At 42.1% G+C, this 16,184-nt stretch overlaps 1 long non-coding RNA gene across 1 annotated transcript; it reads left to right on the forward strand.

Moving 5' to 3' along the window:
- The first annotated feature begins 6,056 nt into the window (after positions 1-6,056).
- Positions 6,057-15,730, forward strand: LOC137524855 (uncharacterized). The gene is made up of 4 exons (XR_011022796.1): positions 6,057-6,122; positions 7,207-7,241; positions 10,036-10,523; positions 15,568-15,730. It is a non-coding gene; the product is annotated as an uncharacterized lncRNA (long non-coding RNA).
- The last annotated feature ends 454 nt before the right edge of the window (positions 15,731-16,184 follow it).

Below are 16,184 nucleotides of genomic sequence, written 5' to 3' on the forward strand. Positions count from 1 at the left end.
GGCCCCGTTTACACTTAATCAGTTGGTGTGCGTTAGTGTGCGTTAGTATGCATTAGTACGCGTTAGTGCGCATTGGTACACGTTTTCCATAGCAGTGCATTGGGAAGAAGATTTCAGTTAAAACGCGTTAAGTGTAAAAGAGGCCATAGGAAAACATGGGCTTTACTTTGAAAATCAGTTTTCTTTCAGTTATAACTGAGAGCAACTGATTAAGTGTAAAAGGGCCTACGGGAGAGCTGGGCAAAACCATCTGGTTTTTTTTTTTAATAACTGACAAGGCTCTCCCCTGCTATGAGTTTTAGTTACAAAAGTCCGTCAGCGTTAGTTCAGGGACTGACAGGACACAGGCTACAGTGGTATATGGAAAATTAAAGGGCCATGACAAATAATAAAAAAAAGACACAGTAAGGCTTCTACATACGTGATATATCTACTGTGGGGTAATTAAAAATGAAGTGATTCGCGATAGTGGTCCTTTAAGTTTATTTTCAGTTTGGGTTTGCTCAGGAATCAATCAATAATCTCAGTAGCTCCCAGCTTTGCACATAACCCCCCCCCCCCCCCCCAGGCCTGGTGTCTCATGGCCTGAACACAGGAGTCCCCTGATGATTTTCACAGCAGTAACAGAAGTGGAGGTGGCTCTGCTTTTATTTGACTCCCTGAATAGGTCTGTGGTAATTAAACATACAATATTAGCCTAATATTGCAGTGCACAATGCTCTAAGAAACAAGAAATCCTTTGAATAAACAGGTTGTCCTCTTGATGGAAGAGCTCCCCATCATCTGCCCCTCTAAATGGGTCTCCTCTGGGAGAAAGATGAATGCTTGGCAGAATAAAGCAATATACAAAAATGGTAAAGGGGAGAATTATTGTGGAGTATTTTCAAATAGTGCTTCCAATTTGAAAATGCTCCACAATAATTCTCCCCTTTACCATCTACTAGGCATTATATGATCATATGATGCCCTCATGAAGTCTGACAAACTTGCATGGATATATTCCAAATCATTTTTGTATATTGCTTTATTCTGCCAAGCGTTCATCTTTCTCCCAGAGGAGACCCATTTAGAGGGGCAGATGATGGGGAGCTCTTCCATCAAGAGGACAACCTGTTTATTCAAAGGATTTCTTGTTCCTTAGAGCATTGTGCACTGCAATATTAGGCTAATATTTTATGTTTAATTACCACAGACCTATTCACGGGGTCAAATAAAAGCAGAGCCACCTCCACTTCTGTTACTGCTGTGAAGATCATCAGGGGACTCCTGTGTTCAGGCCATGAGACACCAGGCCTGGGGGGGGGGGGGGGGGTTATGTGTAAAGCTGGGAGCTACTGAGATTATTGATTGATTCCTGAGCAAACCAGAACTGAAAATAAACTTAAAGGACCACTATCGCAAATCACTTCATTTTTAATTACCACACAGTAGATATATCACGTATGTAGAAGCCTTACTGTGTCTTTTTTTTAATTATTTGTCATGGCCCTTTAATTTTCCATATACCACTGTAGCCTGTGCTGCCTGCATTGTGTATTTCTGGTGAAACGCTGCAGCATTTACATGTATTTTTCTGGTGAAATGCTGCCACAATAAGTGTAATTTCTGGTGAAACACTGCACATTATGATTATTTTCTGGTGAAGCGCTTATGCAATACGTGTATTTTCTGGTGAAATGCGGCTACATTACGATCATTTTTGGGGGAAGGGGGGGTAGGCGCCACAGGTTTTTTCGCCTGGAGTGACAAAATGGCTAGAGGCACCCCTGAATGGTGAGGATAGCTGCCTTCCAAGCAGTAGACCTGGGTTCGAATCCTGGCCAATGTATGTGAGCTGGCTTTTGACATGCTACAATTCCCTAAGTAAGCTCATTTTTCTCTTGGGTATATCACAATGGAACATGCTTGGTTGGCTTCAGCATGTAGCATTGTAGTGTGTAGTGTTGGTGGTATAATGGTGAGGATAGCTTCCTTCCAAGCGGTAGGCCTGGGTTCGATTCCTAGCCAATGTATGTGAGTTGGCTTTTGACATGCTCCAATTCCCTAAGTAAGCTCATTTTTTTCTTGGGTATATCACAATGGTACATGCTAGGCTGGATTCAGCATGTAGCATTGTAGTGTGTAGTGTTGGTGGTATAATGGTGTGGATAGCTGCCTTCCAAGCAGTAGGCCTGGGTTCGATTCCTGGCCAATGTATGTAAGTTGGCTTTTGACATCCTACAAATCCCTAAGCAAGCTAATTTTTCTCTTGGATATATCACAATGGTACATGCTAGGCTGGCTTCAGCATGTAGTGTTGGTGGTGGTATATCGGTGAGGAGAGCTGCCTTCCAAGCACTAGACCTGGGTTCGATTCCTGGCCAATGTCTGTGAGCTGGCTTTTGACATCCTACAATTCCCTGGAAGACAAGATCCTCCTCCCGAGGAGGGGAGGTTTGGGTGGAATTTGCAAGTCTGTCGAGCAGAAATTTTTATTTTTAGGCAGAAATCCGTTTGCTGGAAACAAAAATTTGCATTCCGCGGAATTCCACATTTTTCCGTGGAAATTCCGCCATAGCGCTATAGCAATTCCGTTCCGTCGCAACGGAACTGGAATCACCAAATTCTGGCCAGAATCACGGAAATCTTAATTCCGCGGAATCCAGTGACCATCCCTAGAAAAAGGGTTATTTCAACAACCTTTCTAGGTATAACAATATATATCAATAAAACAGTTATGGTAATGTTATCTCCGAAAGGCAAGATTCTTTGCAGTGGATTGTCAAAACAAGCACTTAGACAAACAATTTTTAATTGTTTATTTTATAATTAAGTAAGTGCATAAAAATGAATACAGGAAAAGGTCAAAATTGAATTAACAATGAACAGATTGATATAGTTAAATAATAGGAATAAAAAGTGAAAATGATAACTGGATACAGTGTGAGCAGTCTATGGATTTACCGCGTCCAATGTTACTAGAAAGTCCTTTGTTACTAGTCCTAGATAAAAGTCAAGGTCCAATTTGGCTAGCAATTCTGTGCTGGTATGGATTGACATTGAAGGACCCTGATAGCCTTTGTGTTCACACATTTAACCCTCTCTTTGCTAGGGATGGAGATTGTTAGGAGCCACCTCTAGCAATCTGATCTAAGGCTTGGTTTAGACCCTTGCCTCAGGAAGAGAGTTTTGGCATTTTGTCAGATTATGGCATTACTCTATGGATATCTGGCAAATCATATTATAAACAATGCTCTGTTATAATTTGCTTAAAGAAAACCTGAATTGAAAATTAAAAGTCCAAATAAACATACACAAGTCATACGTACCTCCTGTATAGTCCTCAATCTCTTTCTCCTTTCCTGTGTCCTGTTTGTCCACTGTGAGCAATGGATTTCTCCGTCCTCCATTTTGAAAATGGCCATTACCCCATAACAGCTTTCTGCTCAGCACACAGTTAAACTGTAATATCACCCACTTGAGCCATAGGGAAACATGGACACATTAGTTGTCCTATCAGCTGTAACTGACAGCAACTGATATATCACTGACAGCATCTGGTATATTGCAGTTCTGACAAAATGTTGTCAAAACTGGTAGGGATCATTGTCTGAAGAAATTGGTGAGTTTCTAAGAGGAACTGATGGCAAGGTAACTATGTAATGTTCATTTGAAGTTACCTCATGTGTTTATTTTCAATAATTTTACTCAGTACAGCTTCCCTTTAAAGGAACATGTTTTTTTGTATTGTGATAAGAATAGTTTGGGAATTGCTCCTAATCACTAGTGTATGCAATCAACTGCTCATCTCTTTATTTACTGTTATCAAATTATTTTCACAAATTAGTGACAGCCAGGATGAACAGGGTGACGGACCAGTAAATCATGAGGGGAGAATCCCTTTCCCTACATCTGTTAATCCTGTGTGTAAGACAGGTCACTAGCTGAACTGCAGCTGCTTGCACTTTTGACTGAGTTTCCTGCACAGAGAGCAGAGGAAATATAGCTTGTTTAAGTGCAGCATAAACATTTGTAATTGTGTGTGAAACCTGACACTACAGCTATTCTTATAACTCTGTAGTCTCACATGCAAAGGGCAGCACTGGTTGTGTCACATACCTCACAAAGCACAGACTCACCTTTGCTAATTAATTCTTCCAATACAGTTACACACAACAAATTAAAGGCAACCTGAAATTATTTAAAATAAACACATGTTGTACCTGCAAATTAATATTACATACTAACCTCACTGTCAGTTCCTCTCAGAAGCTCACCATTTTCTGCTTACAATGATCCCTTCCAGCTCTGAAAATATTTTGCCAGAACTGAAATATACCAGTTGCTGTCAGTTATATATCAGCAGCTGTCAGTTTACAACTGAAGGTGCAAGATAATTCTGTATGGCTTGAGTGGGTGATAGTACAGTTTAACAGTGTGCTGACCAGGAAGCTGTTATGGGGTAATGGCCATTTTTAAAATGGAGGACGGAGAATTCCATTGATTACAGTGGACAAATGGGATGCAGGAGAGGAGAAAGTGATTAAGGAGTAGACTACACGGGAGGTAAGTATGATCTGTGTATGATTATTTTGACTTTTTATTTTCAGTTCATGTTCTCTTTAAAGCTTTTGCCTCTGATATTTACAGTAACATGAAAAGAAGGAAAATGGTTACATAGCTACTTAGACATTATTTTTAGATTGCCATTTTAGAATACTTGGGTATTGATAGTGTTCCTTTAAATCACGGATAACAATCATGCCTGGTCTACCAGATTCCCTGTCTAGGGGATCGATATCTCAGGCTGTGGACCACCTAGAATAATCATTAACCTCCTCAAAGGGGTATTAACCTTGGCGTATCATTCACCGCGAGCCGTGACCTGCTGTAGCCATGCTACTTCAAAAAATTCCTCAAATTATGTCACAAAGACTCACAATACTGATTTTAATATAGTAGAGGTGAATTACAGGACATTTTAACTTTGGTTTTCCTGTGTACAGGAAATGGTGAATGTTGCTTTTGATAGTTAGTAATTTCTGATAGGCCTGTTTTCTGACTTGCTATCAATGTATTGCAATGTCCTTATCAGAGAATGTGCTGGGTCTGCTGCAGAGATATTTTATTGCTTTATTGCACCCTCACAGTGGAAGAATAAACAATATTGATCAGAGCTGACCCCACTAGTAAACAGTCACTTCCTATGGAAAAGGCCTGGACTTGTTTTCAAATAAAACTAAAAACGTGGAGGGGTATTCCACAGCATTGCTTTGTGTGTGTACGTTCATGTGAGGAGCGCATCTGGGCTGGCACAGGCGAATCCGTCACACTCACGTTATGCTATGAGCGTTTGCTAAAAGACAACAAGAAAACCTCCCATCTAAAATCAAGGAATAAAAAATGCATATGCCACAGTCTCATTTCAAAATACAACTTTATTTTATGCCTACAAATAATACAAACACTTAAAAACAAGGCTTGATTATCTTGTCTCCTTATCTTCAATAAGATATTTAAATAGAGGAACTATAAATACACATACAGATATTATTAGTGATCAACAAGAGTGGGGATTCTGACATGTAAAGTGCTGGCCCAACACAAATTTATCGCCACATCTGAAATCCTATAAAAATTGCATGCAAAATGATGTGGAGATGGGTCATAACACAACACATGAAGAGAACCTAATCTAAAATAATACACTGGTCAGAATGTGCATATGATAATTTGCATATGGAAAACATAAGGTACAAAAACTGCTTAATGCATTCATAATTTATACTAAGTCTCAAAAAAAGCTTTGAGCAATTGTTGAATGCAATCAGGCGTTGACACCTTGTGATGGTATAACAATGTCACGTGTGGTTCAGCATATGTATCAGGACACAGGATTGTCATTTAATTACAACTGGGGCATAAATCTGGCAGATGCCTAAGAAAGATAGTGGAGACAGTGGATTATCCAATATGAATAACAAAAATGTAAATCTGAATATGGAATATGCTTAACACACAGTGTAATATTTGTGCCATCGTGTCATAAGCTTTTGTCTCCTCCCCTTCTGAATATAGATATAAAAGAAGCTACGTCTGTGTAAATATAATATTCATTGTGAATCTGCTGGATCCCAACTCTGGTGAGTAACTATATCCAGTAGTTGTCTATTTTTATTTAACATGTAGTTGCAGCATACGGTAAATTGTCGGTGAATGTAATATTCTGGGTATATACAGTAAATGATGTAGACCGATGCTTTCTGTCTATTGCACATTTATCCTCTGAACTGTGTCACTGTGTTTTTGTTAAAGTGGACCTGAACTCTTGCACAGTACAGAAGGAAAACAGAGAGAAATGCACCCTCTATGTATTTAGAGAGTTTAGCCTGACTAATTCCCCTCACTTGTGTCTAATCACAAGTTGTAATTTGATCCCTCCACCATGTCAGCTGACTGCCATGGCAGATAATCTTACTTGCAATACCAGTTACCTGACTATCCTGTTGATCCTCTACCTCCAAGGGCCCATTTCCACTACGGCGGTTTCGCCGGCGATTCTGCAGAGTTTCCCCGCACATGATTCGCACGGGGAAACTCTGCCATAGGGGATGACGGGGCCGCGGTAGAATTGCTTGCGGGGGCGATTCGGCCGGAACCCCCCGCAGAATTCGCGGCGGAGGCTGCGAATCCCATAGCCGTGCGTGGCACGGCTCATGGAATTCGCCCGCGATCCCGCCCACCAGCTCAGTGCGGCGTGCGTCTGCGAGATGCATGCCGCACTAGTGGAAACGAGCCCTTATACTTTTAGCCATAGACCCACACTTGCAATTCTGGGAAAATGTACTTTCAAAAAAAGTTTTAAGCACATAAAATACTTGATTTTCAACACAAAATTTGACGATCATCCCCAATTATCAGCCGCCAAATCTGAAGACTGAAAAGTCCAAGTTAAACATTTTTTAAAAAATGAACAGTTTATTTGTCATATTTTATATGTTACTATAAGAATACATGGATATAAAGTATTTTCACCTAGGAGATAATGTTTCATATTCTCTTTAAAATAATTTTGCAATTAATATTCACAGTATAATCATCAGTCTTGTGTTTTGAAGATAGAGTGACTGTTGCCACAGGCAGAGATTTGACAATGACATAAGGCATGTGTATCTTCTCATAAATGTACATTAATTGGATGTCTGCTTTTCTTTGTTTCTTTTTCAGATTTGCCATCATGTCTAGATTCTTAGGAGGACTTGGTTAGTAATTTTACTACGTATATTTTTGGTGGGTGTAAGGTGGTGGTGGAGATTGTGATATTGTGATTGGGATATTGCTAGAGAAGTTTCTCAGTAGCTAATTGATTCCTGCTCAAGGGTAGCTTATCTTAGACAGAAAAAATCCTAGGAAAACTTCTTCTTCTTTTGCACTTAATAAGAACATACCTACAAACAGGTTGTTTTTTGGGAGATGGTTTACTGGTTTGTAAGTTGAATCTGTTCACTTGTAAGTTGACAGTGAACCCCTACCGTTTAAATATTTTTTTTCAGTTGTCTTTAGTGTGCTTTAACCACTCCCCCTAACTACGTCCCTGAAAAATCCATCTTCTCCTTGCAGGGACGTAGCTACTACTTCCCTTCCCACCGTGCGCTCCCGCTCGTTATCGCCGCTGATCGTTAGACAGGAGATCAACACAGTGCCCATTCATTGATCTAAGTACCTGTGTGAATGACCGCCGCCATAAATGAGATGGCGCCGTCATTCACAAGAACCGATACTTACATGTCCACACATTACTTCCTGTTTGTGTAGTAAAACTACGCACAGGAAAGTTATATGCGAGGACATCTTGTGGCCAAATAGTAAAATTACATCTACAAACTTTTTTCATTAACAGACACATTTTTTTGTAAAAAAAATAAAAAACATACAATTAAAAAAATTTACATAAATAGAGACTGCACTTTTTAAATATGTATGTCAAGAGGGTATATTAATCTAACTTTTTAAATAGTGGCTTGTAATTAGTGATGGACGCAAAACTGAAAAAATGCACCTTTATTTCCAAATAAAATATTGGCGCCATACATTGTACTAGAGACAATTTTTATACGTTTTAATAACCGGGATAAATGGGCAAATAAACTTTGTAGGATTTAATTATGGTAGCATGTATTCTTTTACAACTATAATGGCCGAAAACTGAGAAATAATTATGTTTTTCCATCTTTTTCTTATTTTTCCTGTTAAAACACAGTTAGAAAAAAATAATTCTTAGCTAAACGTCCCCCCCAAACAAAGCCTTGTTGGTGGTGAAAAAAACAAGATATACCGTATTTTTCGGACCATAAGACGCTCCGGACCATAAGACGCACCTAGGTTTAGAGGGCAAAAACCAGGGGAAAAAAATACTAAACCTGGTGCGTCCATGGTGCAGGGGCATCTTGTGGATCTTCTTCTCCCCTCAATTATTATGTCCCCCTTGTGTCCCCTTTGTACCTTTAGTGTCTCCCTCTGTCTCCCTGTGTGATCTATGCCCCTGTGTCCTCTTAAATGCCCCCTCTGTCCTCTTAAGTGCCCTGTGTCCTCATATGTGCCCCCAGTGTCCTCATATGTGCCCCCAGTGTCCTCATATGTGCCCCTTTATGCCCCGTGTCCTCAATGGTGCCGCGTGTCCTTTAACGTGGCTTCCTGTGTCCGGCGGCAAATACCTCTAAGGGATCGCGTTTTCAAGTGTATTCTTGTGCCCGCTCATAGTCCGCTACTTGTCCCCCTCTGTCTCCTGTCCCCGTGGATCTGGTGGGCGCTGTGCAGGCTGGGGCTTACCGCTAAATGAGGGGTACAGTGCGCGGCGATGTGAAGCGGTAAGCCCGCGGGTGGTCCATGCGTGCAGCCGATCCTCTCTCGCCCTTCACTTCCACATTCGTCACCAACACGGAAGTGAAGGGCGACAGAGGATCGGCTGCACGCATGGACCACCCGCCGGCTTACCGCTTCACATCGCCGCGCACTGTACCGCCATTTAGCGGTAAGCCCCAGCCTGCACAGCGCCCACCAGATCCACGGGGACAGGAGACAGAGGGGGACAAGTAGCGGACTACGAGCGGGCACAAGAATACACTTGGAAATGCGACCCTTTAGAGGTATTTGCCGCGGCACACAGGCAGGCACATTAGAGGACACGGGGCATAGAGCGGCATGAGAAGTAATGTAACTACTTCAGGGACACAGGCGGACACAGGCGGACACATCAGACATAAGGTACTTGCCGCAGAGACACATAGGGGCGCCAGGAAATACCATTACCATGCAGGGATTTCTACCTGGCATCTAGCATCCGGACCATAAGACACAGTGACTTTTTCCCCCCATGTTTGGGGGAGAAAAAGTGCTTCTTATGGTCCGAAAAATACAGTAGATTGTTTCATTGTGATAAGTAGTAATAAAGTTATAGATGAATGAATGAAAGAAGTGCTGACAGGTGAAAATTGTTCTGTTTTTTTAAGGGGAAAATCCCTTGGAGGTGAAGTGGTTAAACAAATTACAGCAGTTTAAATAGTATCTATGATAACAAAAGTAGGTAATAATAAAAACAGTACAGTACATTTTATACATGAGGACATATTTGCTTCTATGTATGAGAAATTTGCAATTGCAGTGCTGGTCAGCAGGGGATTATCTGTATTTTATCTTCCCAGCAGCCTCCTACTATACCTAATTGTTGGGGTTGCTTCCGAAAAAGAGACTGTCCCTCCAAATATGGACCTTTGTGAGATATGCATACTCCCATGTAGCAGCAAGCTGAATTCTACATGCTATATGGCAAATAGAACATATGGCAATACTTAGATAATGTTTTGTTTGAAGGTCAGCACCCCTGTGCAAATGTGCACGACATAGGGTTGTTTCATCACTAAATTAAGAATAATATGGTGCAAATTACAGTCATCTCCCATTAGCATGCCAGCAGTATAAGCAGATGAACTTGAAGATAAACAATATACAATTACTGTATTAACTGTTGATTATATTTATGCTTCCCTTGTGTCTTAGGTTCTGGCGGATCTACAGGCTTTACTAATGCCATCAGTGCTGGGAGAGGAATTGCCTCCAATATGGGTGTAGGGCATGGGAATTTTGGCTATGGTGGCAACAGTGGTCATGGCAGCTATGGTGGCAACCATGGATACAGTGGCCACAGTGGACATGGTGGTGGTCACGGCAGCTATGGCAACTACGGTGGCAACAGTGGATATGGTGGTGGTCACGGCAGCTATGGCAACTACGGTGGCAACAGTGGCTATGGTGGCCGCAGCGGATATGGTAGTCACAGCAACTATGGTGGCTACGGTCACCACAACAGCCATGGTGGCCATGGTAACACTAGCTATGGTGGCCACAGTGGATCTGGTTTACACAGCGGCTATGGTGGCCACAGTGGTAATGTTGGCTATGGTAGCTACGGAAGAGGGACCCACTTGAATAATAGCTATGGCTATGGTCACCACTGAGGTAACTGGCATTGACACAGCAAAGCAAAGGTAATTTGCACATAATGATTTCAAACACATGGAATAGTCATGAAATGTATCTGAAATTTTGGACTTGTTTCTGCATTTAAAAAGCAAAAGGGGGGGGGGGGGGAAACCCCACAGGAATTAAGCCAAAATTGTTGCATAAAAATTATAAGAAGAAATAATATTTAATTTCTATAGTTTGTCAATATATTCACCAGAGCTGCTTTACCAGATTGTCTATGGGATGTATTAGCCCACATTTAATATCATTCAGATAATTGTTTTTTACTTAATGTACAATTATCTAAATGTAATGTATGATGTGAAAATAAGTGAATTAAGAGACCTGCTTACATTTAGACTTAGGCAACGTTGGAGATTTTATTCTCTTGAGAGAAGTTAACACTTTGTTGTGATTTTTTTTTTCCGTTGTTTTAATTTGGGTCAGTTATGGGCAAGGAAAAAAGTATAACGTACCAAATCTTTTTTCTTCAGATTTAAATAGGTTGGGTAAGGACTGGTAATGATCCACAAATTCTCCTAGTAATCTATTTAGCCACATCCAGGAGGCAAAAGTACCTATTGGCAAATAAAAGTTGCTAACAACTGATCCAGCCTCCTACCTGCTTTGTTAATTATTCAGTGATTTGCCAGCCCCAAATTCGGCTAAAAGTTAATTAGCGTGTTAGGAGAATGTCATGGAATTACTGATTAGTAAGGATTAGAATCTATGTCAGGTTTGATTACCTGTCTGTGTATATTTGTTAAAGAGGAACTCCAGTGAAAATAATGTAGTAAAAAGAGTGCTTCATTTTTTACCATAATTATGTATAAATGATTTAGTCAGTGTTTGCTCATTGTAAAATCTTTCCTCTCCCCGATTTACATTCTGACATTTATTACATGGTGACATTTTAACTGTGGGCAGGTTATGTAGCTGCACCTCGCTGTTTTGGCTGGTGGAGACAGCTGTAAACAGCTAATTCCTGTCTTTGAACATTGTTACATTGTGGCAGTTTGCCCAGAGTACCGCGGTACTCAGAGCTTCTTGTGGGAGGGGTTTCAGTACAAAATCAGTCATACAGCGCCCCCTGATGGTCTGTTTGTGAAAATCATTATATTTCTCATGTAAAAGGGGGTATCAGCTACTGATTGGGATAAAGTTCAATTCTAGGTTGGAGTTTCTGTTTAAATAGATTTATTTAGAGCCTAAAGAGGAACTGTGACGAAGCTGTTACCCCCGGTCCCATGAGAAATGTTTACTCTTCCTCAAATAGATTATCAGGGGGCTGATATTGTGGTGAAACCCCTCACACAGTGTGATGTCAGGGCTTGACATCACACTGTGGGAGCCTTGTTGCATTGTGGAAATAACTGTTTTCAACTGCCAAGCAACCAGTATCTCCCTCTGTGCATATGTATAGATATCTTGTTAGTGAGTGTGGTTATAGATAATGGCATTTCGTGCTGTTTTTTATGTCTGCCAGTAGTAAAGATGATTACGTGCAGGCTAACTGTGGATCAAACAATATATGAGCAAATTACATGGTGAATATTAATCATTTCTTGATCTCTCACCTATTTTGTTAACGTCTCACTTTGTAACCTACTGATTTTTTTCCCCCTTTTCGCTAAAGTTCCTTTTTGAGGTACCCATTAACATTACAATATTTTCCTCAGATGCAATCATATTCAGATTTTTACTATCAAATTGTCAGAAAACCAAGCAGTATGTTGAGAAAATTTACATGAAATGATTCTACGGTCAATTGGATTACATAATTTTCACAATCGGAATGTTACATTTTACGATCGTGTCTGAAGAGAGAAAGAGCCCTAATCGACCCTTTGATGGAACAATCAATAATTACCTTTTAATTACTTAGGATCCCTCAAATCTGATTAAATGATCACATCTGAGAAAAATATTGTACTGTTAATGGGCACCTTTAGAGCCCTCCAAGTCTGAACCAGTAATGCTGCTTAAAAAGATTATTTTACTGGCTGTCTGGATTAAGTAGTTCTCTGGATAAAAACATGGTCTTCAGAAAATTAGAAGCAATCTCATGTCTCTGCTATGGAGCCCAAATGTTTGAATGAAAGGCATGCCTGAATTTACATCACAGGAGCCTATAGGCACAGATGTCCTGGCACCCTAGACTTCTCCCTCCATGAACCTACAATCCCCCACTGAACCACACTGCAAGAGTCACTTGTCATTTCTCCCTTACTTCCCTCTCCCATCATAGGCAGCTACAAGTGCCCCTTAGTATGGTGGCTAGAGCTATTCTCAGTATTAACTAGTGCTGCTCGGATACCCCTTTTCAAAATCTTGATTGACCCGGATCCGGATACCCAGATATGCGATCCGGGTCGGATATTCGATTTCAAAATTTTATGATCCGGATCGGATATCCAACCTCAGTATCCGGGGTATCCGGCCGGACTCGGATATCTGGATAGAAAAAACGGAAGTGGCCTTTAAATTGCATTAAAAACGTTTTTAGAATAAATTAGGCATGTATCATCATGATTTTTTAAAGGGAAACATTAATTGATGATGTGGGGACTTATAATCCCCCCCCCCCACAAAAAAATGTCAGTTAACATCAGGCCTAGGTTCCAGACAGCGGTCGTGCAGCCCACATTGTGTCCAAAGTCCAACCGCACAACTGGGACATGGCAGTTTTCACCCCAGACACCTCCAAAAAATTACGCAGCAATTGTGTTTTGGGTTAAATATAGGTAGCATCAGTGGCCTGTGGCACCCTGGCAGTGGGAGCTGCACAGGCAGCAGGAGCAGGGCAATGCAGCAGCAGCAGGTGTAACGTGTGCCAGGAGCATGCCGGATGTGGCACGTGGCATTTGGCACGTGTCATTCTTCACGTGCCACGTGCCAAGTGCTAAGGGCCACGTGCCAAGTGCTAAGGGCCACGTGCCAAGTGCCATGTGCCGAGTGACAGTCAGACAGCAGAGGAGAAGACACTAACTGTCACACTGGCACTGCTCAGCAGCACAGCAGTTCTGTAGTAAGCTAACACAGTAGTACTACTACTCTATCAACTACTAGCACTGACTGCAGTACTACAGTACTAACTACACAATAACACAGTAATCCTATTCCCTATTATCCCTAACCTAACCTATACTGTAGCTAGCTAAGGCTAATAGCTGGCCAGCAGGCAGCAGCTGGCCTGGTCTGTGCACAGCACACACACAGACACGTAGCAGCTGCAGCAGCCCTGCAGCACAGCACATACTCTGACTGTCACACAATGAAATGAAGGTAATTAACAATACAACAATAGTGTAGTGATAGTGAAGGGGTTAATCACTGAACAGCTTTAGGTTTATCACTGTACACAGCACTGCTAGGCCAGCAGCACTGCAGCATGTCTCTCAGTGACTGAGCAGTCACACAGGATGAAATTTCTCATCATGGCACCCACAGGGGGGCTGGCCAGGGTTACCTTCTGTGATTGGGTGCCAGGGATTAGGCTGGGAGCCCTCTGATTGGCTCAATGAGGTCAGGTGGGGCTGGTCAAAGTTCCCTTCTGTGATTGGTTGCTAGGGCTTCTGCTGGGAGCCCTCTGATTGGTTCAATGATGTCATCTCTTTAGTTACAGTATTCGGATCTGGATATCTGGTGGATATTCACGGATATCCGGGTATGCGACCAAATATCCACAGATAGCTATCCGGATTTGGGCCCAGGTATCCGGAATCTGAATCTGGTCGGATAGCTGAAAAAAGGTCGGATATCCGGGTTACCCGGATATCTGGAATCTGGATGAGCACCACTGGTATTAACTACTTGAAGACCAGAGGTTTATACCCCCTAGGGTCCATGCCATTTTTTACAATTCTGCACGGCACAACTGTTTATTGCTTGGTCATACAACTCTGCACCCCAAATTAATTTTACCTCCTTTTCATCTCACAAATAGAGCTTTCTTTTAGTGTTATTTGATTGCTGCTGTGATTTTTAGATTTTTTAAAATTCATTAAAGAACAATACATTTTTGCAAAAAATTATGTTTTTTTATCCCACCCCCTTCACTCCAAAATTGTCCCTAGACTACGATACATACATTACACTACACATAGACATATGCCTATGAAAGGGATTAGATTGTGAGCCCCTCTGAGGGACAGTTAAGTGACAAAGCTTTGCTCTGTGAAGCACTGAAGATGTCAGCGCTACCTACTAAATAAAACATGTTACCTAAATAACAGCCTGCCAGCACAGATCGCTGACTGGCAAGCTGATCACTCAGGTCCCCTCTGTGCAGTGACGAGAGAGCGTGCTCGCGCGAGCTCCCGTCAAATCTCACTCCTTGCGAGATGATGCCATATGGCATCCAAGAGGAACAACAGAGCCACTCTGCCATCGCCAATCTGCATTAGGCAGTAAGCAAGTGGTTAAGTAGGTAGAGGTGCCCCCAAGTATTAGGTAGCTAGAAGTGTCGCCGACTGAAGGGAAATCTGGTCAGTGGAATGCCGAGACCCAGGTGCGTAACCTCTCATTTACTTAGGTAAGACAGGAGGCAGGCATTTGGGTAGGGCAGTGAGCTGACTTTTCATCATCAGGATCCTGTAGGCATGTGCCTACAGTGCCTTATGGTAAATCTTGCCTTGATAAAAGAACATTGTAGCCATTGTAGCAGGGCCGCGCCGAGGCATAGCATGGAGAGGCTCCAGCCTCAGGGCGCAGTGTAGGAGGGGGAGCAGAATTCATTCAGCTGTCATTCCTAATTGTGTTTGAAGCAGAAAGAAATAAGAAAAGGGGATACATGGCAGTGACTGCAAGCCAGATAACTAGATATTAAGGTGTTGGGGAGTTTGTGGGCCCTGTGGCGCCTCTTAGTCTAATAGCAATCAGTGTGTGATGGCTGGGGTGGGAGGGATGGAGGGGCGCACTTTGGTGTCTCAGCCTTGGGTGCTGGAGGACCTTGTCCCTGCTCTGCATTGTAGTAATGTTTGTGACCTATGGATAGGAAATTTACTGTAATATATATATAATGTGTTTCTATTATCTGCTAATCTGTTTTTCTGGCTTCCTTTGCAGTGTGAAGATGGATTTACGAGACACACTTGTCATTTGATGCTACAACTATCACTTTTTTTAAACTATTGCAGATATTAAAATGATATGTTTTTATCTGTTCTGTGTAACAGTAGCAATAAAATGTACTATGACACTAATAAAATAGCTGTGATCTCGTATGAAAGTGTGAATAGTTAATATGTTTATATTTTACATGCACTAGCATATCAACCCCTTCCAGATACAGAGAGCACTGGGTAAAATGTAGTAAGGCATTTCACCAGAGGTGCTACAGCCAATTTTGACCAAATTCATTGATCACTGTATTTTATTAACCCCCTTGGCGGTATGAAAAATACCGCCAGGGGGCAGCGCAGCAGTTTTTTTTTAATTATTTTTTTTTTAAATCATGTAGCGAGCCGAGGGCTCGCTACATGATAGCCGCTGCTCAGCGGCATCCCCCCAGCCCCGCCGATCGCCTCCGGCGACGGGGCGGAATGACGTCACCGACGTCAGCGACGTCGGGACGTCATTGGGAGACCCGATCCACCCCTCGGCGCTGCCAGGCACTGATTGGCCAGGCAGCGCTCGGGGTCTGGGGGGGGGGGGCGCGCGCCGCACTGGATAGCGGCGATCGG

This window comes from Hyperolius riggenbachi, chromosome 7 (genome assembly GCF_040937935.1).
Source record: "Hyperolius riggenbachi isolate aHypRig1 chromosome 7, aHypRig1.pri, whole genome shotgun sequence".
Taxonomy (NCBI): domain Eukaryota; kingdom Metazoa; phylum Chordata; class Amphibia; order Anura; family Hyperoliidae; genus Hyperolius; species Hyperolius riggenbachi.